The 27,459-nt window shown below is 37.0% G+C and overlaps 1 pseudogene; it reads right to left on the reverse strand.

Moving 5' to 3' along the window:
• Positions 1–249: 249 nt before the first annotated feature.
• Positions 250–27,459, reverse strand: part of LOC108176397 (cyclin-dependent kinase 1-like) — a 196,646-nt pseudogene continuing 169,436 nt past the window's right edge.

Below are 27,459 nucleotides of genomic sequence, written 5' to 3' on the forward strand. Positions count from 1 at the left end.
AGTGAATTTGTATGGAAAAATAATTATTTTTTTTTCAACATTAGATGTATAGTTTTATGATAATCAAAAATATTTATTACAGTGAGATCTTCAAGCATACATGGAACTATTATATTTAGATTCAAATGGTAAAATATTTATATTTTAAGTCATACTTTTGAAATTAAAAGGAAGAATAACATATTTTGCAACAAAGAAAAGAGAAATATATAAGACAAAAATAAGAGCTGACAGTAAAAACTTAACTATTCATTCTTGATGTAATATAAGAAAGCTTTCTGCCAGAGAGCTAAATCTTCTTACTCTGTCTAAATCATCAAAATATGGATGACTCAGTGCCATTTTGCCAGAAATCCATTTGGCAGGATCATAGACTAATATTTTTGAGAGAAAACCCAAAGAATTTCATCCAAATTTTTGACATAGGATGCTAAGCTTCCTGGTTTCCACTTGGGAAATATATTCTTGCAGTCCTGTAAAATATCTGCTTCTGAGCACATGTCTTTATTGGCGGTGCCTAAGTCTCTGAAAATCCTAAAGAGTTGATCAATTTTTGAATTCCCATGGAAGAGTGGAGTCTTGGTTGTTAATTCTGCAAACACGACAACTGTAATGCAATGTCAACTGGAGTTGAGTAACAAGGTAACCCCAGAAATCTATGTGGAGGTCTGTACTAGAGTGTTACTGTCTCATACGTACATACTCTAGATGTTCCAAAAGCTCTGTCAAGGCCAAAATCGGTCAGTTTAATAGCTCCTTTGACATCAATCAGTAGATTTTGAAGACTTAAGTCTGTATGAAGAACTCTTCTACAGTAACCAAACACTAGTCCCTCAAGAATAGATTACAAAATGCTCTTAACAAGTGAGAGGCCCATGTACTGACCAGAAAGGATTGAACTTAATTTATTCTTGATTGCCATGGAAAATAATTCAAAAATGTATATGGTCTGCAATCATGTATAAGCACACCTTGAAGACTCTCAATATTTGAATGGTGAAGTTTTTTAATGGGAAAATTTCCCAAATTACAGTACTAGGGACTCTTTCCTCTTCACTTTCTTTTTTTTTAACTTTTATTTAGTAAATATAAATTTCCAAAGTACAGTTTATGGATTACAATGGCTCCCCCCCCATAATTTCCCTCCCACTCGCACCTCTCCCATCTCCTGCTCCCTCTCCCATTCCATTCACATCAAGATTCATTTTCAATTATCTTTATATACAGAAGATCAATTTAGTATATATTAAGTAAAGATTTCATCAGTTTGCACCCACACAGAAACACAAAGTGTAAAAATACTGTTTCAGTACTAGTTATAGCATTATTTCACATTGGACAACACATTAAGGACAGATCCCCCATGAGAAGTAAGTACACAGTGACTCCTGTTGTTGACTTAACAATTTGACACTCTTGTTTATGGCGTCAGTAATCTCCCTAGGCTCTTGTCATGAGTTGCCAAGGCTATGGAAGCCTCTTGAGTTCGCTGACTTCGATCTTATTCCGACAGGGTCATAGTCAAAGTTACTTGCAGATCTGTGAAAGGATGGAAAAAGATATCCCATGCTAGCAGAAACCAAAAAAGAACTGATGTAGGCATCCTAATATCAGACAAAATAGACTTTAACATAAAAACAGTTGAAAGAGAAAGAAGAGCACTATGTAATGATTAAGGAATCAATTCAACAGGAAGATGTAACTATTACAAACATGCATATTATAAATATGCACCTAATTACAGGGCATCTGGATAGCTAAAATGAATATTAATGGATATAAAGGGAGACATAGACTCAAATACAATAGTAATGAGGGACTTCCATACCCCACTTTCAGGAGTGGATAGATCAACCAGACAGAAAACCGGTGAGGGAAAAACAGAGTTAATTGACACTATAGACCAAATGGATTTAACAGATATCTACAGAATATTCCACCCTAAACCTGCAGAACACATTCGTCTTACCAGTACATGGAACTTAAAAAAAAAAAAAAATTCAAAGCCATACCATGCTTCTCAGACCACAGTGGAATGAAGTTGAAAATCAGCAATTTAGGAATCTTAAGAACATATACAAACATATGGAGATTGAATAACATGCTCCTGAATGAACAGTGGTTCACAGAAGAAATCAAAAGGGAAATCAAAAAGTTTTTAGAAACAAATAAAGATGATAACACAACATATCAAAACTGATTGGATATTGAAAAAGCAGTGTTAAGAGGAAAGCTTAAAACAATTGGCGCCTACATCAAAAATTTAGAAAGGCACCAAATAAATGAGCTATCAATGTATCTTAAGGGCATAGAGAAACAACAGCAGACCAAACCCAAAACTAGTAGGAGAAAAGAAATAATTGAAATTAGAGAAGAAATAAACAAAATCAAAACAAAAATATAATAGAATAGATCAGCAAAACAAAGAGCTGGTTCTTTGAGAAAATAAACAAAATTGATACACCATTGGATGAAATAACCAAAAAATGTAGGAAGAATACCCAAATTAAAAAAATCTGAGATTAAAAACAAAATGTAAAAGCAGACACCAAAGAAATAAGAACATCAGAAATTACTACAAAGAGCTGTATGCCAACAAATTGGGAAACTTAGAAGAAATGGATAGATTCCCAGACACATACAACCTACCTAAATTGAACCACGAGGACATAGAAAACCTAAACAATCCTATAACCAAGACAGAAATTGAATCAGTTTATACACCCTCTCAACAACAATAAAAAAAGCCCAAGGCTGGCTGGATTCACTGCTGAATTCTACCAGATAGTATGGAGATACCTCAAGAATCAAAATATAGACCTACCTATGACCAAGCCATTCCACTCCTGGGAATCTACCCAAAGGAAATGAAATCAGCATATGAAAGAGGTATCTGTACATCCATGTCTATTGTAGCTCAATTTATAATAGTTAGGACATGGAATCAACCGAAATGCCTGTCAACTGAAGAATGGATAAAGAAATCATGGGATATGTACAGCTTGGAATATTACACAGTGGTAAAAAAAATCTGGATATTTGCAACAAAATGGATGAAACTGGAAAACATCATACTTAGTGAAATAAGCCAGTTCCAAAGAGACAATCACCAAATGTTCTCCCTGATCTGTGATAACTAAAAGAACACTCAAAAGGCAACCTGTAGAAATGAAACTGACACTTTGAGAAGCAATCAATTTGAGTAGCTCTTGTCTTGAGTGATGAGGAACAGTTTTGCCTTTTTTCTTTTTTCTTTTCTCTTTGTTCCTCTTTCTCATACTATCTGTTGAACTTTTACCCAAGGTAGAGAAAATCATATTGTGTAAAGTAAACTGAAAATAGAACTTAGTAAAAGATCTAAAAGTGGAAATCAGAGAGGGAAGAGGAAGGGGGATGGGACTATGAATGCGAGTGTGCACACAGTGGGAAGAATCACCATACTCCTAAAGACATAACTGTGAAATGTATGAAGTTTGCAACGGCAAAATGGTACAGCTCTCCATTCGTTCATATGGATCTACTTCTAAGGGTACAGTTTAAAAACTTACTGTGGGACCCCAAGCCCCCTTAAGCTGGGTGGGAAAAAATAGCATTTTGAATGATACCGTGAGCATAGAGATAAGATTAAGTGATTAAGTCGTCATATAGATAGGATTTAGTTTTTTTTTTTTTTTTTAAGGGAAAAATGTATTGGGGAAAACCAAGCAGACTGTAGGGAAGGGGGGGAAGAAGGATAAAGGTGGAGAAGAAGAGTGTAAGAGAGAGAGAGAGAGAGAGACAGAGACAGAGGTCAGGAGACAGAGAGAAAGAGAGAGAGCCACATGTTCAGGAACAGTTCCTTTTAAAACTTTGCCAGGGGGCAGGCAGGGAAGTAGGAGCAGCGAATCCCATTAGGATGGCAGTGGAGCTTGACACCAGTGGTTGGGCCATGTGGCCACCTGGCTTCCAGCAATGGCAGCGGGGGCTAGAGCTTAGAATGGGGTCAGGGTGTAGATCGCACCATAGATAAGACTGTTCCATTTTACTAACATTCCCCCTTTCTGCTTTTTATAAAGTAGGAGTTGTGTGGGATTACGTTAGTCCCAAAAGTCCAGAAAGGCTAGAGGGACGATGATCTGTCTTTAGAGCTGCTTCCTGCTGACATGGGTGACGAGGTACTCTTCGCTGGCATGGGGTGATATCTCAAGCTGCTGTCTCCTGGGTGGGGAGCCGAGTATATCCCTGTAGCAGCAACAGCATTTGGTTGACCGCCTGGTTGCTGAAGGTCTTGGTTTGTTCCATTATCACCTCCTGTAAACACTTAAACAGATACAGTAATTTAAAAGACAGGGTGAGAATAAAGAGGCTACGATTACAAAGGAATGAGGCCGCAGATGGGCCAAATAGTGTCTAGAACAAAAGACAAATTCATTGGATAACCTAAAAGAGCTGCTGTCTAAACTATGACTAGGTTCTCCAATTGAGAGGCAAATAGACACTGACAGAAGGGCTTGATAATAGTCTGGTAGGCCTTAAGGCCTTGTCAGTTATCAGGCCTAGACTTATCTATCGCTTCACATGGGGGGGTACATCCTAATGGAGGTGTGAACCTCTTGGGGAAGGCACCCTGTTGATTTCCATTACCTAGCTGGCCTGGGAGGAGAGCTTGCCAGGTAAAGGCAGGTGGCATTTTCTGCCTGTAATGTTATTGACCATACTTGGCCATACCCTCAGCAGCGTTGGTCACTTTGGAAGCTGGGCCAAGTGAAAGGCTCTTCAGCTTAGAGCCAGCAAGAGCTGTGGCTCTGACCTAGGCATCCTTTGACTCCAGGGCAGTTGATAGGATTAAGTTTTATAGTGACCATATAAATAGGACTAAATGTTTGATAGTAATAATAGAATCAGAAAAAGAGTGAATGCTCTAACATGGGAAGCAATGCATACAGCAGGCTCATAGAATGACAATCAATTCAAATCACATTCTGACCTCAGAATCAGCCCTTAAGGCATTCTGCACTGGCTGAAAAACTCAAGAGAGTACACCAGGCATGGAAAGCCAAAACACTGTGGCAAAAAGTGTCCCACATGAAGGACTTCCATGGTGAGACCCCAACAGACAGAAGTGATCATCAAAGAAGGATGTACTTTACTCTAAAGGGAGGAGGGAACTTCCACTTTGCCCATGGCCTTTTCTAAATACGAAAGGAGTCAGTGAATTCAAACAGCTTCCATAGCATTGGAAGCTCATGTCAAGAGCCTCGGGTGATCATTTATATCATGCATGAGTGCTAATTGTTAAATTAACAACAGAGGTCACTGTACACTAAAATCCCATTCAGAACTTCTGTATTCAATGAGTTGGATTATGAGAGCTAATAGAAAAGCTCGATCACAAAGATTCACCTCATTTTAACATATTAAGTGGAGAACATTATCTATATATCATAAGCTATAGTAATGTCTAAGTGCTCACAAAAGATGCATCATTTTTGGACCCTTCTCCAAAGTTAAATCCCTCAACAACAAAAAATTATATCTATATCTATAACTACATATAAAGTCTATATCTATATTTTGATATAAATATAAATCTATGTAGATAAATATATATTTATATAGCTATGTAGATTTATATATTATTTATTTATATATAGATATATAGATAGATTAGTCAAATCTCAGAAAGTTTTACTTATCTTGAATTAAAAAGCACTTTCTTTCCTGATTGCAAAAAAAATCAGTTGGTGTTCTATTGCACAGGAGGATAATACAGTTAACAATAACATACTATACTTTTCTAAATAGCTAGAAGAAAGACTTTAAATTTTTACACTACAAAGAAACCTTCAATATATTAAGTGATGGATACAACTATCCTAATATGATCATTAAAATGTATGCATGAATCAAAATATTACATTGTACCCCATAAATATGTACAATTATTGTTTGTCAATAAATAATTGTCTAAAATAAAAGCAAAGACAGAAGATGACATAGACTTTGGTATTTTCTCAAATACAGATGTAAAGGGAGATGAAGAGAGGTCATTATAGATGTAAAGGGAGATGAAGAGGTGCTGTGATGTAGTGGGTAAAGCCACCACCTGCAGTGCCAGTATCCCATATGGGCACCAGTTCCAGTCCCGGCTGCTCCACTTCCAATCTAGGTTTCTGCTATGGCCTGGAAAAGCGGTAGAAGATGGCCCAAGTCTTGGGTTCCTGCACCCACATTGGAGACCTGGATGAAGCTCCTGGCTCCTGGTTTCAGATTGGCTTAGCTCCAGCTGTTATGGCCATCTGGGATGTGAACCAGTAAATGGAAGACTTCTCTGTCTCTGCATCTCTATAACTCTGCCTTTCAAATGAATAAATAAATATTTTAAAATAAATCTTTAAAAAAAGGTGATGAAGAATCATATATTGGGGTTATAAAACAAAACGAAGAACGTTAATGATCAGAACTATCATTAAATGGGAATGAATGAAATGAACACTAGAATGAAAATTTTTTTTTACATGTCAACACTGACTCAATTTTATTTTTAAATGTTTTTGACCTATTATTAACTGGATCCAAATATATGAAATTCAAGGATATGGAGGGATGACTTATATACTCATGACACATTTCCAATAAATGTAATACAAATATCTGTTTTACATAAAGACTTAGAGGCTTAGAACTATCACAAAGATTGAGATGATTCTCTGTCTCCACACACAGTTGCTTATAAACTATACAAAAAATGTTTAACTTTGGGAGATGTAGATGTGTCTGGAATGGAGCCAAAGTGCCTGGAGAGGAGGTAGACATGAGAGTTGATTCTAGCTTCCTTACTGGCTAGCTGTGTGATCCTGGACACATTATTTAATCTTTTAAGTCCCTTCCTCTTTTAAAATCTTAATAAGTTTATATTCATATTATATATATATTTTTTTTCTTTAAAAAGAAAATAATGTATAGAAAATACATAACTGTACTTATTGTTTTTCTAATCAAGAGAAAATCCCATAGATCAACATGAAATTTTAGGGGTAGTTATCAAATCTTCTTTTCCTAAGTTCTTGGTATATCCTTCTTTCTAAAATGTTGTTTATTTATTTTCAGTTTATTTCAAAGGTGGAGAGAGAGAGAGAGAGATCTTCCATTTACCCAAAGTCAGGAGCCCAGAATTCAATCCAGTTCTCCTGTCTGGGTAACAGGGACCCAAATCCTTGGGCCTTCCTCTGCTGCTTCCCAGATCGCACATTAGCGGAAGCTGGAATCAGAAGCAGAGCTGATAATTGAACTTGGGCACTCCAGTAAGGAATATGGGCATCCTAAGTGGTACTAGAATGAAATTTTAAACAATATATATTGTTTATTTAAGATGTATTTATATGAAAGACTGATAGGGAGGGAGAAGAGAGTGGGAGAGAAAGGGAGAGAAAGTCAGAGAGCAAGAGCGAGAGAGAGAAAGAGCAAGAGAGAGAGAGAGAATCTCCCCTCTGCTGGTTAATTCCTCAAATAGCCACAGTAACCATGTCTGGGCCCAGCTGAAGCCAGGAGCTGGGAAAACCATCCTGTTCTCTCACAAAAGTGGCAGTGACAGTAACTGGGCCATATTTAGCTGCCTTCTCAAGTGCATTAACTGGAAGCTAGATCCAAAGTGGAGCAGCTAGGGACTCAAACCCACACTCTGATATGGGATACTGACATTTCAAGTCACAGCCTAATCTGCTGTACCATAATGCCTGCTTCATGATATGTGTGTGTTTGTGTGTGTGTGTATAATACACAATTTATATATATATATATATATATATATGTCCGTGTGTGTGTCTGTATATATATATATATATATATATATAATTTTTAAAGATTTGTTTTATTTATTTGAAAGTCAGAGTTACACAGAGAGAGAAGGAGAGACAGACAGAGAGAGATCTTGCATCTACATCTGATGGTTCACTCCCCAATTGGCTGCAATTGCCGGAGCTGTACTGAACCAAAGCCAGGAGCCAGGAGCTTCTTCCAGGTCTTCCATGCTGGTGCAGGGGCCCAAGGACTTAGGCCATCTTCCACTGTTTTCCCAGGCCATAGTAGAGAGCTGGATCAGAAGTGGAGCTGCTGGAACTTGAATCAGCACCCATATGGGATGCTGGCACTGCAGGTGGCAGCTTTACCCACTACTCCACAGTGCCTGCCCCTGTATTTATTTTTTAAGCTATTCCACCTAAAATGTTCAAATCCTGGATGAATTAAGTGCTCAAAAATATATATATGTGTGTTTTAATAACAGTTATCTTAGGAGAAATGTCTAATTGTATATTTACTATATGCTTTCTATTAGGATGTTATAATAATAGCTTGTGGTAGATGTAAACAGAGACAGTTGGGCATGACATTACAGATACAATACTTATTTTTTCTTCTCCTCCTTTTTCTCCTTCCCCTCTTCTCTGCCTTCTTTTCCTTTTTGAAGGAGAAATGCAATAATGAAATCCAAACCGGGCAACTTACTAAGATCTACCCATTGCTTAGTTGATGGAGAGAGGAATCTGTGCATGAGGCAATAACACATTAGAGAAAAAGAAATTAAACACAGAAAAAGGACAAAGAGATGATTCAACTGAAAAGTTTTCTGATATAATACAACTCCAACAGTTATAGTACAGAGTAGAAGAAAAAGAATGACTTTATATTTAAAAATAAAGCTTTAATTTGATTCTATTAACAATGAAGAACTTCATCCAGTAACTTAAATAGGCTCAATGTTAACGTTTGTAAAACTTGGAGAATAAATGAGATCCGCATACCATACAACTAAGTTCTTTTTAGTTATAAATCATGATAAACAGCTATTTAAAATATGTTTTATCTTCTTACCTGAAAAATGTATGCCAGTAACAAACTTGAAACTGGGTTCAAATTTAGATATAACAATTATCAATGTATATGCACCTAACTACAGGGCACCAGTTTATCTAAAAGATTTGTTAAGGGAATTAAAGGGAGACTTAGACACCAATACATTAGTACTGGGGGACTTCAATACTCCACTCTCAGAAATAGACAGATCAACAGGACAGAAGATCAACAAGGAGACAGTAGATTTAAACGACACTATAGCCCAAATGGATCTAACAGATATATACAGAACTTTCAATCCTACAGCTAAAGATTTTACATTCTTCTCAGCAGTACATGGAACCTTCTCTAGGATTGACCACATACTAGGCCATAAAGCAAGTCTCAGCAAATTCAAAAGAATTAGAATCATACCATGCAGCTTCTCAGACCATAAAGGAATGAAGTTGGAAATTTAGACATTTTCTACACAGAAATGTCAATACAAGAGCAGCTAGATCCTGTCCTCCGGCTCAAAAATTCCACCTTCCTTTCTTTGGCTACTCCCAGTTGCTGCACTTAGTCCATCCCACATGCCCAGGCTGCAGTCACAGCCCTAGAAAAACAATCTCTGGTCCACTGTTGCAAGCTGGTGGCCACCAGCTGTGTGATGTGCCATTGAGACAATGGAGCTGGGTATGATGACCACTGGATTACTGGAAGAGGGATAGGATATGAAGTTCCTAGATACCTGGAGCATGCAGGGTCTGATTGTCGATGGTCTCTTGATTTCATGTCTGCTAACTGTGATGAGCAGGGACGTGGTGGAACAGGGTCAGAGTGAGAAACTCTTGTCTGACTCAATGGATAGCTTGTGTCTATGTGGCACTATACAAGTAAGGCCATGCTCTGTTTACTTCAGAACAAAATTTAGTAAGATAATAAAATCTTTCTTCTGCTATGTTCAAGAGCCTTGAATAAAAGCTAGAACACAGAGTTTAGTCTTTTAAGGTATAAATGTGTGCCCGATGCCTTTGGTGGAATTGGAGCCACCCTAGCGCCTGATCCCATTGGGAGCAGTACACAACTCTGTTGAGAAAGTTCCCTGAGCCATCTGGAGTATTGCACTGACATTTACTTTCCTCTGGTTTCCTCTCAGGGTGCCGCACAGCTTCCTCTGTTCTTGAAGGACATCCCTGAGTTTTAAATTGGCTGTTTTCTTTATTCATTATCAAAAACTAACATTAAGACACCACACAAAATAATGCTGTGTTTCAAAGCAACAGCTGTGCTGTCTTCAACAGTGTTTTATTAAAAATCTCAAAGTTGTGTAGCACGTTGAGTTTTTAACTTTTCAGAGAGTGACACCAATTTTTATCTACTTCTCCAGATTTTTAATGAGCAGTTTTCCCCTGATGTCTGTGTCAGGAGGTGGAGAGGTATGGTTTTTGGTTTCCGGCTGTTTCAATTAAGGAGATGATCATTATTTTGTGTACTCTAACATCTCTAATAAATCTGATTAGAAGAAATTCTGACACAAAAAGCAGCTTAGTTGACACTGATTTCAGAAAGGCATTGATAATTATTCCAGATTGATAAACCTCATCTGTTTCAAAACATATGCTTCTCTACTACAAGGCCCACACCATAATTTATCTTCATTTTTCCTCTTGTACTCTCTCCCTATCATTCTTTACATTCTGGAGTGTGTGGGAATAAATAACCTCCTGCAGAACAAAGAGGAGAACAACAGAGTCAAAACTGAATCAAGTCATCAAAGCACCTCCAACTGCACAGTGTTGCAAAGATGCACAAATCGTCATTCTAAATCTCCCAACACTTTCATGCTGTTTCCTCAATAGGAATAATTGGATGATTTATATTTCCTGCTGACTTTTCAACATGATTGTCAGTGCATAAAACAAATTAGTTTTAATAAGAACTTTCACATGAGCACATAGACATTGAGTGATAGGAGAAGTAAATGGAAATTTCTCAATAAGTTTATTGATAGAACTGCACCAAAAGAATTTTCAGATAATTAGAATGTTTAGGCAATAGTGAGCATCTCACTTATTCAATTAACATACTTTAAAATGTATAATGGAATTATTAATAAAAGGTATACTGTCTGTGGCCAGTGTTGTGGCACAGTGGGTTAAGCTGCCGGTTAGCACCACCAACTTCCCATATCAGAGAGCTGGTTTGAGTCCTGGTTGCTGCTCTTCCAATCCAACTCCCTGCTAATGCGCCTGGAAAAGCAGTGGGAAATGGTAGCCCTGCTATTCATGTGAGAGACCAGGATGGAGTTCCTGGCCCCTGGCTTTGGTCTGGTCCAACCCTGGCTGTTGCAAGGATTTAGGGAGAGAATCAGTAGATGGAAGATATTCTCTTGCTCCCTCTCCCCTTGCTCCACCCATCCATCTACCTTTCAAATAAATGAATAACTCTTTCAAAAATTAAAAAAAAAGTTTTCTCTCTTTAGCATACAAAGTTTTTTTTTCCTTATTTTAATTTTTAAGGAATTTATTAATACATTAGGTTCTTAGATTCTCATGGTCACAGCAAATGCATGAAATTATTACTACACGGTTCTCATGTAAATGTGGTATTATTACAAAGAGAACAGACTAAATGCAATTCATAGATAAAATTACAAGAATATCATGATACTTCCCTTCCTCTCTCTCCCCTTTTCTTCCTCCCTCCCTTCCTTCCTCCCTCCCTCCCTCTCTTCCTTCTCCGTTCTCCCTTCTCCCTTCAGGTCCCTTTTTTACAATTTTTGAGATAACATTTAAATTTACATTGCAGGCAAAGGCTTAATGCTCCATTAAACAAAGAGTCAACGAATAAAACATAAAAATGCCATATTCAGCAGGAATATGTGGGAGCTATAATTGAAAAAGAAAAAAAAATCAGGGGCCGGTGCTGTGGTGCAGTAGGTTAATCCTCCGCCTGCAGTTCCGGCATCCCATATGGGCGCCTGTTCTAGTCCCGGCTGCTCCTCTTCCAATCCAGCTCTCTGCTATGGTCTGGGAAAGCAGTATAGGATGGCCCAAGTCCTTGGGCCTCTGCACCTGCATGGGAGACAGGGAGGAAGCACCTGGCTCCTGGCTTCGGATTGGCGCAGCTCCAACTGTTGCGGCCATTGGGGGAGTGAACCAACAGACGGAAGACCTTTCTCTCTATCTCTCCCTCTCACTGTCTGTAACTCTAACTCTCAAATAAATAAAAAAATATTTTAAAAAGAAAGAAAAATAAAAAATAAAAAACAACAGAAAATAAAGTCCTGTTTGTATCAGTATTACCGCAAATATTGTCAAAATTGTTTTATTGCTTATCAAACCAAGAATTATGAATGATATACTGCTATAGCTTTAATGATCTGTTATTACTTTAAAATTTACTGTACATGAGTGAGATGCACTTTTTTCATTTGGTTCTTTTTTTCTTTTTTTTTCAGATAAAAATTGTGTGTGTTTATGAGATATGGTGTGATGTTTTGGTACTTTTTGTATATTCCTGATAAGTAAGTTATGTGTTGCAAAAATGTGTTTTTCTTGTGAGGTTTATAAATTTATATTGAAAAGTCAGTTTTCCAGATATAATAACAAACACTTGCAAACAAACAGTTAATATTAGCTCTCAGTTTGAATTGATCAGTAGAAATAATGAATCTTGCTTTTATTAGAGGAAGATTTACATTTCTGAAAATCAAATTTTAAACGTAATCTTGATCTTCCTACTGCACAGAGGATGCATGAGGTATAGCTGCTGTTGTGTCATTCATTCCTGTGAATGTCTCTACAACCCAAATAAATGAAAGGGACTCCTGTCTCACCCCAGAAGTATATTCTAGAGTGCAGTGTATTCAAAGAGTAACTGTGGGCAGAACGGCAGTTGGCTTTGTTGCCTGAAGAAACTGCTTACAACTCAGCATTGTAAAATCAAACGTTCATAGAACCTTCTAAGTGAACAATCCCAACCAAGGACGGTACCAGCTAGACTAAACCAGGGTGAAATGATTGAAAGATAAATGAAAGATTACATGTGTGATAATACTTTTTATCTCAAATATAAATGTATGTCTCTACATCTTCCTATATATGGATACCTATACAAGAATTCTTAAAAGTTTATGAGGACATGCACTATGATAAAAACTGTGGAGGGTTTCCAAAATTGCTTTGGTAAAATGAACTGATCTTTTAATTCAATTTTCCTATGAATTTTGGAAGCCCCCTTATATTTGTCTATGTGCATAAGAATATACATTGATATACGATGTATATATATATATATTCATGCCATATGTATTTGTATTTATAAACAATATTAAATATTTATATCTATTCTTAAGTATACAGTATACACATATATAATTTTATAGTATCTATAGGCAGCATAAAATTCTAGAAAAATACCAAGTAAACTAATAAAATAGTTATTTTGAGAAGATATGGAGAGAGTTGCTATTTATTTTTTAAATTTTATTTAATGAATATAAATGTAGAAAGTACAACTTTTGAATTACAGCAGTTTTCCCCCCCAGAACCACCTTCCCACTTGCAAGGCATCCCATATCCTACTCCCTCTCCCATCCCATTCTTCATTAAGATTCATTTTTAATTATCTTTATATACAGAAGATCAACTTAGTATATACTAAGTAAAGATTTCAACAGTTTGAGAGAGATGCTACTTAAAAATGTCAACAAATTAGATGTTAAATAAGATTTTAACTCTATTCACTATATGTATCATTGTTCCTTTTTTATTGGTTTTAAAGATTTTATTTATTGGAGATGTAGAGTTACAGAGAGAGAGAGAGAGAGAGAGAGAGAGAAAGGCCTTCCATCCACTGGTTCACTCCCCAAATGGCTGCAACTGCCAGAGCCGGTCAGGTTCAATGCCAGGAGCCAGGAATTTCTTTTGGGTCTCCCATGTGGATGCAGGGGCCCAAGAACTTGGGCCATCCCCTACAGCTTTCCCAAGCCATAGAAGAGAGCTGGATCAGAAGAGGAACCACTGAGACACTAACTGGCACCCATATGCTGTACCAGTGCCTCAGATTGAGGCTTAGACTACCAAGCCACAGTGGCAGCCCCTCTTGTACTATTTTTTTTTATGGCTGAATTTTAAGAGAGATCTGTGGCACATGAACACAAGCATCTTACCTGCAAGTTGAGCTTCCAGCAGGCACATATGCAGTCAATTCCCTCCTGATGTTAGTAGAGTCAAGAAAAAATGAAAACAGGTATTATAAGGGCTGGCCTTGCAGCACAGCAGGTTATACTGTGGCTTGTGATGGTGGCATCCCATATAGGAATGCTAGTTCAAGTCTTAGTTCCTCCATTTACAATTGAGCCTCCAGCTATTGTGCCTTGGAAGATGGTAGAGGACGACCCAAGTGCTCTGGCCCCTGCTACCCATGTGGGAGACTCAGATGGAGCTCCTGACTGCTGGCTTTGACCTGGCCCAGAACTGGGTATCAAAGACATTTACAATTCTTTCTCTCCACCTCCCCCTTCCCTCTTGCCCTCATTCCTCATCCTGTCACTGTGCATTTCATATATATATATATATATATTATATATATATATATATATATTCAAAAACAGGTTTAGACTCTATATGTTCACCATCACCTTGTAACAGCCACACATCATTACCTTTCAGAAAAATCCTCTAGTCCCATAGGGTCTTACTGGTGAATTGTTCTTGGAGTTACCACAGCTTTCTCATGTTTTATCCTCAAATGGGAAATGTGCAATTTTTTTTTTTTTTTTTTTTTTTTTTGCCAGGCACAGAGTTAGACAGTGAGAGAGAGACACACAGATAGAGTTATAGACAGTGAGAGAGAGACAGAGAGAAAGGTCTTCCTTCCATTGGTTCACTCCCTCAATGGCTGCCACAGCCGGCGCTACGCCGATCCGAAGCCAGGAGCCGGGTACTCCTTCCGGTCTCCCATGTGGGTGCAGGGACCCAAGCTCTTGGGCCATCCTCCACTGTCCTCCCGGGCCACAGCAGAGAGCTGGACTGGAAGAGGAGCAACCGGGACTAGAACCCGGCACCCCAACTGGGACAAGTTCCTGGGGTGCCAGCGCCACAGGCAGACGATTAGCCAAGTGAGCCACAGTGCCGGCCACAAATGTGGAATTTAATTTAGTATATTTAACAAATGTTTATTCACTTTTTTGCTTCCAAATTATTTTTGCTGAGCTCAGGTTAGAATGTGGGAGACGATGATGTAGGTAGAATGTGAGAGACAGAGTATTGAAATGTAAGTAAAGCGTTCATCTATTATGGCAAGTTTGTTTCAGTTTTTAAAAGAAAAATGTACTCTTTGTTCTTTTTTCATTTTTTTTCTTTTTGTAAATTTTATTTAAGTTATGCAAGTTTCATGTATTTCATATATAAAGATTTAGGAACATAGTGATACTTTCAACCCTACCCTTTCTCTCATCCATTCTCTGTTTCTCTTCCCCCTCCCATTCCCACTCTTAATTCTTATTTAGATCTACTTTCAGCTTAATTAGGGCTTGTAAAGTTAACCCTACACTAAGTAGAAGAGTTCAGCAAATAGTATGAACAAAACAAAAACACTGTATAAACACATAAGTAGTACATCTATATTTTATGCATTCACTTTGATTTTCATTTTGAATATAGTTATATTTATGGACAAAAATTTATTAATCAGCCTGATTTTTATTAAATGCTTACAATGTATTTAATACCATGAGAAAATTTAAAGTTAAGTTGGTTGGTTTCTTTCCTTTAGGAGTAGATTAGCAAATTAGAAAGTCAGATATAGGAACCAACAAACTGGAAGATGACACAACAAAGTTTATGAGGATCAGAGAGGAAAAGGTAGTCTTGAATAATGAAGAAACTCTTGTTCAACTTGGGTCTCTATGATATCAGACAGCGAAATTCCCTATACTAGAGGAGTTTGGAACTTAAGTGGAAATGCATAGATGTGTGTTTATGTGTGTGTGTATCTATCCATGTTTGTGTACACACAAATATAAAGAAGCTTCAAAAATTTCATGAAATTATGTATTATAAGAAACCATGTCTGCATCAAAATGAACATCTTTTTATTGGATTTTTTACAAACTTTGAAATCCTTTCATGTATATATGTGCATAAACATATATACACACAGAAAGGTACATATGTTTAGGCATATATGCATATTGGCAGCTCACTTGGCTAATGCTCCGCCTGCGGCGCTGACACCCTGGGTTCTAGTCCAGGTTGGGACGCCGGATTCTGTCCCGGTTGCTCCTCTTCCAGTCCAGCTCTCTGCTGTGGCCCGGGAAGTGCTTGGACCCTGCACCTGCATGGGAGACCAGGAGGCACGTGGCTCCTGGCTTCAGATCGGCGCAGCGCGTGGCTGTAGCAGCCATTTGAGGGGTGAACCAATGGGAAAGGAAGACCTTTCTCTTTCTCTCTCACCTCTGCCTGTCAAAAAAAAAAAAAAAGACATATATGTATACAATACACAATATGCATTTTCACAGAAATACAAATATTAGAATCATTCATATATTATGCGTGCACACTTACACAATGTATATATACAGTTATATACATTGAATAATTTCAATGTTCCATCCTATGAGAAACAAAATTAGTTCCATTTTTTGTGATAGGTGCTTAGGATCAAATCATTCATCAGTGATAAATACATCTATTCCATCTAGTATAATCATTTTTATCACAACTCCGATGAAGTAAATGTAACATAAAAATAAATAAAAGGCAAAAATTATATCCTTGCAAAAATTCTATGACCTACTCAAATAAAATAACTCACGTGTAGGGACAAAGAATCTATTAATGGGGTGAAAACTAACGGAAGAGATATAAACTGATGTGTATAATTTTAAAAATAAATCAGAAATAAGTCAAATTTTACAGAGGCTAAGATATTAAAAGAGGACAGACCTCAGTGTAGACTCTAGGACATTATGGGACCATGATTAGTTAAGATAGTTTTAGAAAAGTCCCAACTGGGTCAAAATTTTCTCATCAAATTAGAAAATGTTGAAATTTGTAAAGGCTTAAGTGTGATATGATCAGTTTATATACCACTATACAGAATAAGACTTGAAAGAGAGTTTGGAGCTCAGATAAATATAAAAGACCTCCAGATATATTTTCTTGGATATCAGATGTATTTTGTATAAATCTACAAAGAACCATATTGCCAGAAAATAGACAGTCTTAAAAGATAAGGAAAAAATTATGAGTGGAATCTGGAAATCCGTAATAGTTTGAGTTATGGATAAAACTAAATTATAATGAAAAAGCACCTTGTATAAGAGTGAAGGTATTTAATTATATTTTCCAGCCTTAAATGCCAACTCATATTTTTGTACTCTAATTTTCACTTGGACAACAATATACATATTGTTCTTGTTGCCAGATCACTGTGAGGAACATGAGATTCACAAGAGACAGGGAGGAGGCGGCTGGCTCCTGGCTTTGAATTAGCGCAGCGCGCCAGCAGTAGTGGCCATTTTTGGGGGATGAACCAACAGAAGGAAGACCTTTCTCTCTGTCTCTCTCACTGTCTATAACTCTCTTTCCGTCTCTCTGCTAAAAAAATAAAAAAGACAATATTCCACAAAGTTCATCCAACTTGCATGGACAAGAATGGCACCTGTCTAGGCATGAGAAGAACTGGAAATGCAAGCCTGAATCACGAGACAGCAGCTGAAATTCAACAAAGTTGTACATTTGTGGTAGTTGCAGCTATTTCTCCTTAGGACTCCTCAGTGAGCTAGAACTGATGTTGTAACTAAGTTGGATTGTTCACTTAAAAACTTTTAATGTTATTAAAGTGCAAGGGAAATTTCAGTTTATTGAACTATGAAAGATGTGGGCTTAAATTCATAGCATTTGGATGATGAAGCTTTTGGAAGATTCCCAAAACCTTCCTTTTTTGAAGGTAGAAATACAGTCTAGATAGTAGTATTTCTCATTGGGAAGCTGTCATGACAGATTTTTTTTTAGATTCATTTATTTATTTATTTTTAAACTTTTATTTAATGAATATAAATTTCCAAAGTACAGCTTATGGATTACAATGGCTTCCCCCCGATAATGCCGATAATGTCCCTCCCACCTGCAACCCTCCCCTTTCCCACTCCCTCTCCCCTTCCATTCACATCAAGATACATTTTCGATTCTCTTTATATACAGAAGATCAGTTTAGCATATATTAAGTAAAGATTTCAACAGTTTGCTCCCACACAGAAACATAAAGTGAAAAATACTGTTTGAGTACTAGTTATAGCATTAAATCTCAATGTACAGCACACTAAGGACAGAGATTCTACATGAGGAGTAAGTGCACAGTGACTCCTGTTGTTGACTTAACAAATTGACACTCTTGTTTATGGCCTCAGTAATCACCCTAGGCTCTTGTCGTGAGCTGCCAAGGCTATGGAAGCCCCCTGAGTTCACTAACTCTGATCATATTTAGACAAGGCCATGGTCAAAGTGGAAGTTCTCTCCTCCCTTCAGAGAAAGGTACCTCCTTCTTTGATGACCCGTTCTTTCCACTGGGCTCTCACTCGCGGAGATCTTTCATTTAGGTTTTTTGTTTGTTTGTTTGTTTGTTTTTTGTTTTTTGTTTTTTGTTTTTTTCTCCCCAGAGTGTCTTGGCTTTCCATGAGTTACACAAAGAGAAGAGAGGAAGAAAGAGAGAGAAGTCTTCTGTCTGATGGTTCATTCCCCAATTAGCCACAATGGCCAGAGCTATGCCAATCCGAAGCCAGGAGCCAGGAGCTTCTTCTGTGTCTGCCATGTGGGTGCAGGGGCCCAAGAACTTGGGCCAGCCTCCTCTGCTTTCCCAGGCCATAGCAGAGAGTTGGATCAGAAGTGGAGCAGCCGGGTCTCTAACCAGTGCCATATAGGAGGCCGGCGCTTCAGGCCAGGGTGTTAACCCGCTGCGCCACAGCGCTGGCCCCAGATATTCTTTAAGAGATGAAATGATGACAGCTTGAAAGGAGAGAATTAGAATGATCTGGGGAAATATTTGTGTGTACAGGAATTTGGACAACAAAATCTTTTACTGAACAATAATTTTTGCTTTTAAACAATTATACACTACTAATAATGAATTTTATAAAGTTTTTATTTTATTCCTTTGAAAGACTTACAGAGAGAGATCATGAAACAGTAAGAGATGGAAAAGGTGGGGAGAGGGAGAGAGAGAGAGAGAGATAGCTAGCTTCCATTTGCTAGTCACTCCACAAATGGCCACAACAGCCAGGACTGAGCCAGACCAAAGACAGGAGTCAAGAGCTTCTTCCAGGTCTCCCACATGGGTACAGGGGCCCATGTACATGACCTATCTTCCACTGCTTTCCCATATGCATTAGCAAGGAGCTGGATCAGAAGTGGAGCAGCCAGGTCTCGAACCGGCATTTATATGGGATGCTGGTGATGCAGGAGGCAGCTTTACCCACTCTACAACAGCACCAGCCCTAACTATTTATTTCTTTAAATACATTGTCATCATAAGCATTTTGCAGTATATAAGTAATCTCTCCATTTGTTTACCCAAGCTCCATCTTAAATTCCATTGTGAGTATATCAATAAACTTCCTAGTGATTTGAATTTCCACATATCTTTTCTTACAAAGAGAAAATATGCTGAACAATCTGATAAAAGCATACAGTTGATTTTACATTTTAATCCTTCTCTAACTTCATAAATGAGAAGTCCTGATTATTCCCTCTTAAGTGTTTAAGGTGTATCCCTGCAAGATAACAAAGTAAAGTTCCTAACTTCCAGGGGTGGTTCTCCAAGACCTAGTGTGGATGAATGTTATACAAGTATAATTTCACTCAAGAGGGCTTTTTGCACTCCAGGATATGAGTCAACACCCCTTAAATTCAAATATGATCACATAGACTTCATATAAGAAATCATAACAAGTCTCCTTTTACAAGCAGTCAGTTGATTGTGACCAAAATGCCACTGTGCATTAAAGTCTGGGATTAAAGTCAATCTCCGGTTTTAATTGTATGTGAAGCATCAGGAGGCAAAAATCATTACATCATACAGACATGACTTTAGGAAGCCATAATGACAAATTAGAGAGCAATTGAGATGTTTGACTTTGGATTATTCTTTTGAAGATCTGAATATTACAACCAACGAAGTTTTCAAATTTTTTTTTTATTTAGTAAATATAAATTTCCAAAGTACAGTTTATGGATTACAATGGCTTTCACCCCCCATAATTTCCCTCCCACTCGCACCTCTCCCATCTCCCACTCCCTCTCCCATTCCATTCACATCAAGATTCATTTTCAATTATCTTTATATACAGAAGATCGATTCAGTATATATTAAGTAGATTTCATCAGTTTGCACCCACACAGAAACACAAAGTGTAAAATACTGTTTGAGTACTAGCTATAGCATTAATTCACATTGGACAACACATTAAGGACAGATCCCACATGAGAAGTAAGTACAAAGTGACTCCTGTTGTTGACTTAACAAATTGACACTCTTGTTTATGGAGTCAGTAATCTCCCTAGGCTCTAGTCATGAGTTGCCAAGGCTATGGAAGCCTTTTGAGTTCGCCGACTTCACTCTCATTCCGACAGGGTCATAGTCAAAGTGGAAGTTCTCTCCTCCCTTCAGAGAAAGGCACCTCCTTCTTTGATGGCCCTGTTCTTTCCACTGGGATCTCATTCGCAGAGATCTTTCATTTAGTTTTTTTTTTTTTTTCTTTTTTTTTTTTCTTTTTTTTGGCCAGAGTGTCTTGGCTTTCCATGCCTAAAATACTCTCATGGGCTCTTCAGCCAGATCCCAATGCCTTAAGGCCTAATTCTGAGGCCAGAGTGCTATTTAGGACATCTGCCATTCTATGAGTCTGCTGTTTATCCCGCTTCCCATGATGGATCGTTCTCTCCTTTTTGATTCTATCAGTTAGTATTAGCAGACGATAGTCTTGTTTGTGTGATCCCTTTGACTCTTAGACCTATCAGTGTGATCAATTGTGAACTGAAATTGATCACTTGGGCTAGTGAGATGGCATTTGTACATGCCACCTTGATGGGATTGAATTGGAATCTCCTGGCACGTTTCTAACTCCACCATTTGTGGCAAGTCCGAATTCTTGTTTAGTCACACAGATCCAGAAAGTTACCATATATAGGGACAAATGAAATTAAAAGTGTGAAAACTTCATTTAATTTTTTTATTTTTGAGATAACACATTTTTAATTTACAATATAGTCCAAGGCTTAAGTTCCCCTGAATAAAATGTTCAACAAGCACAAAGTAAAAACACTATAGTATGGCAAGGATATTGGCAAGGGCTATTAACAGTAATAAAATTTAGATCAGTAAGTTTAGAAAATTCCACTTTTTAATTAAAAAGATGATGTATTCAATTGTGATGTTGTCATCATCGTGTGTATGGATACGTGTGATGTCTTCAGCAGATTTTTTTTCTTTTGGTTTTCTTCTGTACCCATTTGCTTTTGTTTTTGTGGCTATTGCTAATTTATTTTTGTTTTTATTAATATGAGACTAGATTTCACATAACTCATAGATATGGTTCTAAGAAAATAGCCCTATTTCTCTCACTTGGAAGAGACCTTGAAAAGTGAGAGAAAATATGTAATTAAAATGTGCTTATTTTGATACAAAAATTTTTAATGTGTAACTAAATATTTCCATAGCATGTTTTCTCCACAAACTTCTTGAAGATGACTTGTGTAAGAATGGTGCCAGCTGCATCCCTTATTTCAGACAAATGACTCAACCTCTGTTCTTGCACAAATTGAGCAAGATGAACAATTATTTTCCCTTGAATGAAATACTGCCCTTTTATTATATGGTCTGCTTTCATTAATAGAAATCAGTCCTCAGTTGTGGAAAAGTGGTATCTCATCTTTCATAGCAAATACTTCTTGTAATTATATATTAGCTCTTGCTTGCTATTTGCATGGTTTTGCTAACTGGTAGCCATTCTGATAACGTGTATTGACCTAGCACCTGTGTGTATTGAACAGTATGACAGCAGGTGAAAAGAGAAATGAAATGGAGGCATATTTTACATGGCGACACCTGCTTTTCAAATAGGCTGATTTACAGGTCAATCACCAATCAGTGATAAAATGAGTGATTTGGTAAGCCAATTTCATGTTTAGAAGACTGAGATTGTTAAGTTGTTTCTCATGGGTTCTTTGGCCAGAATTGGAATAAGGCCCTATGGTCTCAATTCAGGACAGAGCTCTAGCAATTGTGATAGTTTCGGTGAATTCTGCTTTCTTGGCTGTATTTGCTTACCCTCAGGCTACACAGGAATTTCCAAGCTGTGACCTGATCATTCCCCATGCACCACAGCAGGTTCTCATTTAATAGAAGTAGATTTGGGGTATAAGCAAATACTTATTATATGAATTCCTGTTAAACACCAACTTTAAGGTTGAATGTTTATTACATCAAGTTTGATCCAGACTCTCAGTTTCCTTATCTTTGAAATGAGGTAAACCATCAATGAAATATGTAGGTGATGCATACTATGCAGAGCTGTTGAGAAGTTTAAAAATTAGTTTATATATGACACTGAGAATAGTGTGTAATATGTAGTAAATTCTCAGTAAATATTATGACCACAGACATGATAGTGATGATAGAAAAGATGCAGGTTGCTATGACAGATATTTTCTATAATCTTTAAGTGTTCATGTCTCTGCTGGTTTGTACTAATACAAAACACTCCAAAATTTTCCTCAATAAAGCATAATTCTTAAGTTCTCACTAATGAAGAAAATATGAAGTCCTAACTGGATATGATACCTAACTGGGTATTTAAGGAAAAAGACAGAGGAAACAAAATTCACATAGCTTGCCTAGACATTTGGGTATTCAATCTAATTTTAGACCTAGAGATATTTCTCTAAGCAGAAAATTAGAGAAAGATATCCTGTTTAATAATTAAACACAGGGACTATATCAAATAATGTATTCATTAGATTAACAATTATTTTGGGGGGAACAAAGTCCTCACATTCATAGAGCTTACATTTCAGTGGGAAGACAATGACAAGCAACTAAAATATGCATACATGATTCTTCTCACAGAGAATATGGAAAAAAAAGTGGTACTGAGGAAAATTAAGGAGTTTGAAGAACATAGATGATGCTGGGCTCTGAAGGGTGGCTACATTATATTGACCCTTACAGAAGTAGTCATTGGAGGAAAACATTCTCATATGTGCAGGTAATTGGAGAAAGAGGAAGTTAAAGAATATTACCAGTAGAGACAACAGCAAGCGAAAGTGTTCAGAGGCATTTAGGATGTGGAGATAGCTTAAGTTATTTTGGAAATAATAATAAACCAGTGTATGGGAAGTTTGATGAAAAAGACTGAGAAATAGAAAATAATCTCCAATGGGTAACCAGAGACCAATTTATGTAGGATCATGCATGGATTAAATGAGAAACTGTTGAGGGATTTTGCATAAAGGAATGAAATCATCTCACAGTTTTGACAGAGCACTTCAGTGCTGTGTTAACAAAGCGCTATTGGGGGAGAAGATAGGGACAAAAGAAGAAATTTCCCTTAGATGTCTGCTACATAAACACAAGCAATCCCTGGTAGTTTCTTGTGCCATAGTAGGACTGGAGGTATTGGAAGAGGTTGGGTTGTTTAAAAAATAATTTTTGAGGTATGAATGGCATTCAAAAGCTTTACGTATTTACTGTATATATATATATATATATCAGTAAGTTAAGCGATAAGTTTTATTTTTTAATACTTATTTGTTTAAAAGTATGAGTTACAGGGAGATAGAGGGAAAGAAGGAGAGGGAGAGAGGTTGAGAGAGAGTGGGAGAGCTAGAGCAAGAAAGAGAGAGAGAGAGAGAATCGTTCATCTGCTGCTTCACTTTCTAGATGGTCGTAACAGCCAGTGCTGGGTCAGGTGGAAACCAGAGGCCAGGAGGTTCACCCAGGTCTCCCTTAAGGGTGGCCTGGGTCCATACACTTTGACCATCTTCCGCTTGTTTCCCCAGGCAATTAGCCAGTAGCTGGATTGGAAGAGGAAACAGCCAGGACATGGACCATTACCCATACAGGAAGCTGGTGTCACAGGTGGAGGCTTTATCTGCTATGCCACAATGTTGGCCCCTAGAGATATTTTTACACTGATGAAACTATCACTACATTCTGTGCCACAAACCTAGTATCTTCTCCAAAATTTTCTCATTTTTTATTTTTATTATTGGGACAATATTACATAAGATAAACCTGCTTAAAAAGACGTAATTTTATAAGACATTATTATTAGCTATAAGCACTATGCTATATACTAGATTTCTAAGAGGACACATCCATGTTGCATTATTGGAGAGGCTGTATTCTGAATACATTCTCATATCAGAGCTAAAGGTAGTTATGAACTGAATAAATGATAGAAGGGAGAAAACAGCATCAAGAGCTTTGAAAGAAGAAAATTATAAGGATGTGGCTCCATTGGGGGGAAATGAAAGAAGAGGTATTTGATGACTATGGGAGGGAAACGGAAGAATGAGTAAAAGGCACTGAGAAGGGACAGTGACCAGGAAAGTGGTGTTCCAGAAGCCAGATGAGGAAAATATTTCAAGCAGGAAAGTATCAACTGATGTTGTTAAGTCAAGAAAGGTGAAGATATGGCCATTTGATCGAGCAAAACAAAAGTCTCTGATCACTTTAAGTGGAGTAGTGTGGATAAAAGCCTCTTCTAAGGGGGTGGATGGAGCAACCGTCTTTCTTTTCTTGAGTACCTTTTCACAGACACTTCTGTGTTACAGTTTTGTCGCATCAAGGTCACTGAGCTCAAAGGGAGGTCTTTGCTATTACTGGCTGGAGCTTATTTTTCTTGATCTATGTGAATTCTTTCAGAGCATAAAAGCGCTTCTGGAGTCTGAGTTATTGGCAAGTGTGATTTCTTCTATTCTCTCTGGTTAACGAATCCTAGCACTTTGACATGAAAGGAAACTGATGGATTTGTTGAGTTAAGTTTACTAAAGTAGTAAATGACATTTCTGTGGCTACTCCTTACAGCTGGCAGCACTCAGAAACCTGTCCATCGTTGTTTATAACACAGTTGGATGCTGCAAATGTCACAATGGTTTTGCATCAATTGACCTAGCACTCAGTGTGAATGAGGCATCTTTATCATCTCCCTTAAAAATTCTGTTGTGTAATCCAACCAAATTAGTCACTAAGAGCCATTTCTCTCTTTTTAAAGTTTATTTATTTAGTTAATTACTTATTTAGTAAGTCAGTTAGTGAGTTATTTGAAAGAGTGAATGAAAGAGAGGAGGGTTTCTTCCACCTCCTGGGTAACTCCCCAAATGGCTGTAACAGCAAATGTTTGGCTAGGCTGAAGCCAGGAGCAAGGAAATCCATCACGGTCTGCCATAGGTGGGAGAAACCAAAGTATCTGATACACCATTTGTTATCTCCCAAGAGGCAACATCAGGAAGGGGATCAGCAGAGATTTAAAATGGCACTCTGAGAGGGGATACAGTGTCCGAGCAGTGATTTAACCCACAGCCTCATGACCCCACCCTCCTATGTCAAGTAAAAATTCTCTAAATACAAGGAATACTAATGCCTCCTTTACTGCTCTACTTTTTCCATTATCCAGAGAACCTATTGTAAAATGATTTATAACATATATGTATTTTGTAATTTGCCATATAAAATACACTTTCTATACCTTCTTGTAGAAATAAGTTCCATAACAGAAAAAAAAAAATTGGTCAGTTTTATTCATTGAAGAATCAAAATCACCCAGATTTGTCTGACCACAGTAGGGGCTTTGTAAATATTTGTTAAGTAAACTGAATGAGTTAGCTAAATATTGGACTCTGAAAACAATATTTAGATGAAGATTTATCAAGAAAATCTTGGGATTAAACCAATTAAAAATACTTAACTGTAGTAAAGTGACTAAGATTGGATTTGTGAATGAAAGCACTACTTGTAGAATCAACAGCTGATTAAGCACTCAAGTTAGTACACTTAAAGACATCACTCCCACCCTCCCATTCTGTATTAATATAAGGAATAGTATTACTTTTGAAAGTAAAAATAAAATAACTTTATATATACAGATATAATCAGATAGCCCTTGATGTTACTAAGTAAAAAACAAGAAACAAATTACAAAGAAGGTTCCATAGTATATCATTTTATGAGCATATGTATACTAATACATGTTTGCATTTATTAATATTTGCACATAAATTTGATCCTAAACCATAAGACAAAATATTTGGAAAGAAGATTTTAGGATAATCCTTCCATTCTTGAATATTTTACAAAGAGAAGTTATTATAATTTAAATAATTGCAAATTATAAAACAATTGCTCTACCAACAGAATACCTGGAAAATAGTAAACTTTGGGCATATAAGAGTTAACCTTCCTTCTTTCCACTGAGGTTCCTTACATTTTTGTCCATCCCCTAACACTGACACATCCTTCAGCATGGTAACTGGATTTAGTAATCTGATCCTCCAAAGACATGCGGATGCTGCACAAACCTTTATTCCTTGTAAACATCATTACATTTCAATTTAAAAATACTCTTTTCAACAATATCCCAAAAGGCCTATGGAAGATGCTGACAGTGTTTCATTATTTCAAATGTGTTTTAGTTTTCATATTTAATTCCCTCAACTCCTTCAAATATGACCGTCTGAACAGGACTGCTAATGGAATGTGATCCCAGAGTAACAGTAGTGGTTTTCAGCTGGGGAATACAACCAGCATAGGGTGTATTTAGATTCTTTACAGAACATAATTCTTTGATGGGTTCATGAGAGTATACATTTCAACTTCACAGTAGATATTCTAATATATTAAGTGAGTTAGGAAAATTAATGCTTTCTTCATTTATCCACTTATTCACCCTCAAATCCAGGACTAGTGCTATTTTTGTATAAGTTGTTATTAAGGTATTGTCTTTGCATATTGTGACTGAACTACCTTCCCATATATACGGTAGCTGATTTATGACCTTCAGATAATTTGTGAAATTCAAACACACTTTCTTTAGAAGTAGCAAAATGATAAAAATCAACAACTTTTATTTTCTTTGCTGGAATAACCAATAGTAGTTTCTGGATATAATTTCTTCTGTCTCTATTTATATTTAACATATATACTTGTGTATGTTTGTATCATATGCTCAGATTAAAAGAAGCATCACACAAAAGTCATCCCACATATATTTTGGTTTAATCTTCTAGAGCTTTAAATTCCTTTTATAAATTTATATTTTCCCAGTTTCGATTCTCAAACCACTGATTTTTAAATTTCTCATTTAATATCAGTTCTTGCCTGCATCAGCCACATAGATCCTTTTTATTGCCAAGGTCATTAAAATATTTCTAAATAATAACTAATTACCCACGATGTTTCCAAGGTATTGGATTTCAAAGCAAATACATATATTGTGGTATTTGGAACTCTGATTTTTGTGTATGCCTACCCCTTCAGCAAAGGATCTCGTCTGGAAACAACCCAGAGTAATGAGAGAAATGAAATGCCAAATCAATGGTTCTTGGAATGGAGGCTATTAGCTTGATTGCCACAGATGGATGGCAA

Source organism: Oryctolagus cuniculus, chromosome 2 (genome assembly GCF_964237555.1).
Source record: "Oryctolagus cuniculus chromosome 2, mOryCun1.1, whole genome shotgun sequence".
NCBI lineage: Eukaryota > Metazoa > Chordata > Mammalia > Lagomorpha > Leporidae > Oryctolagus > Oryctolagus cuniculus.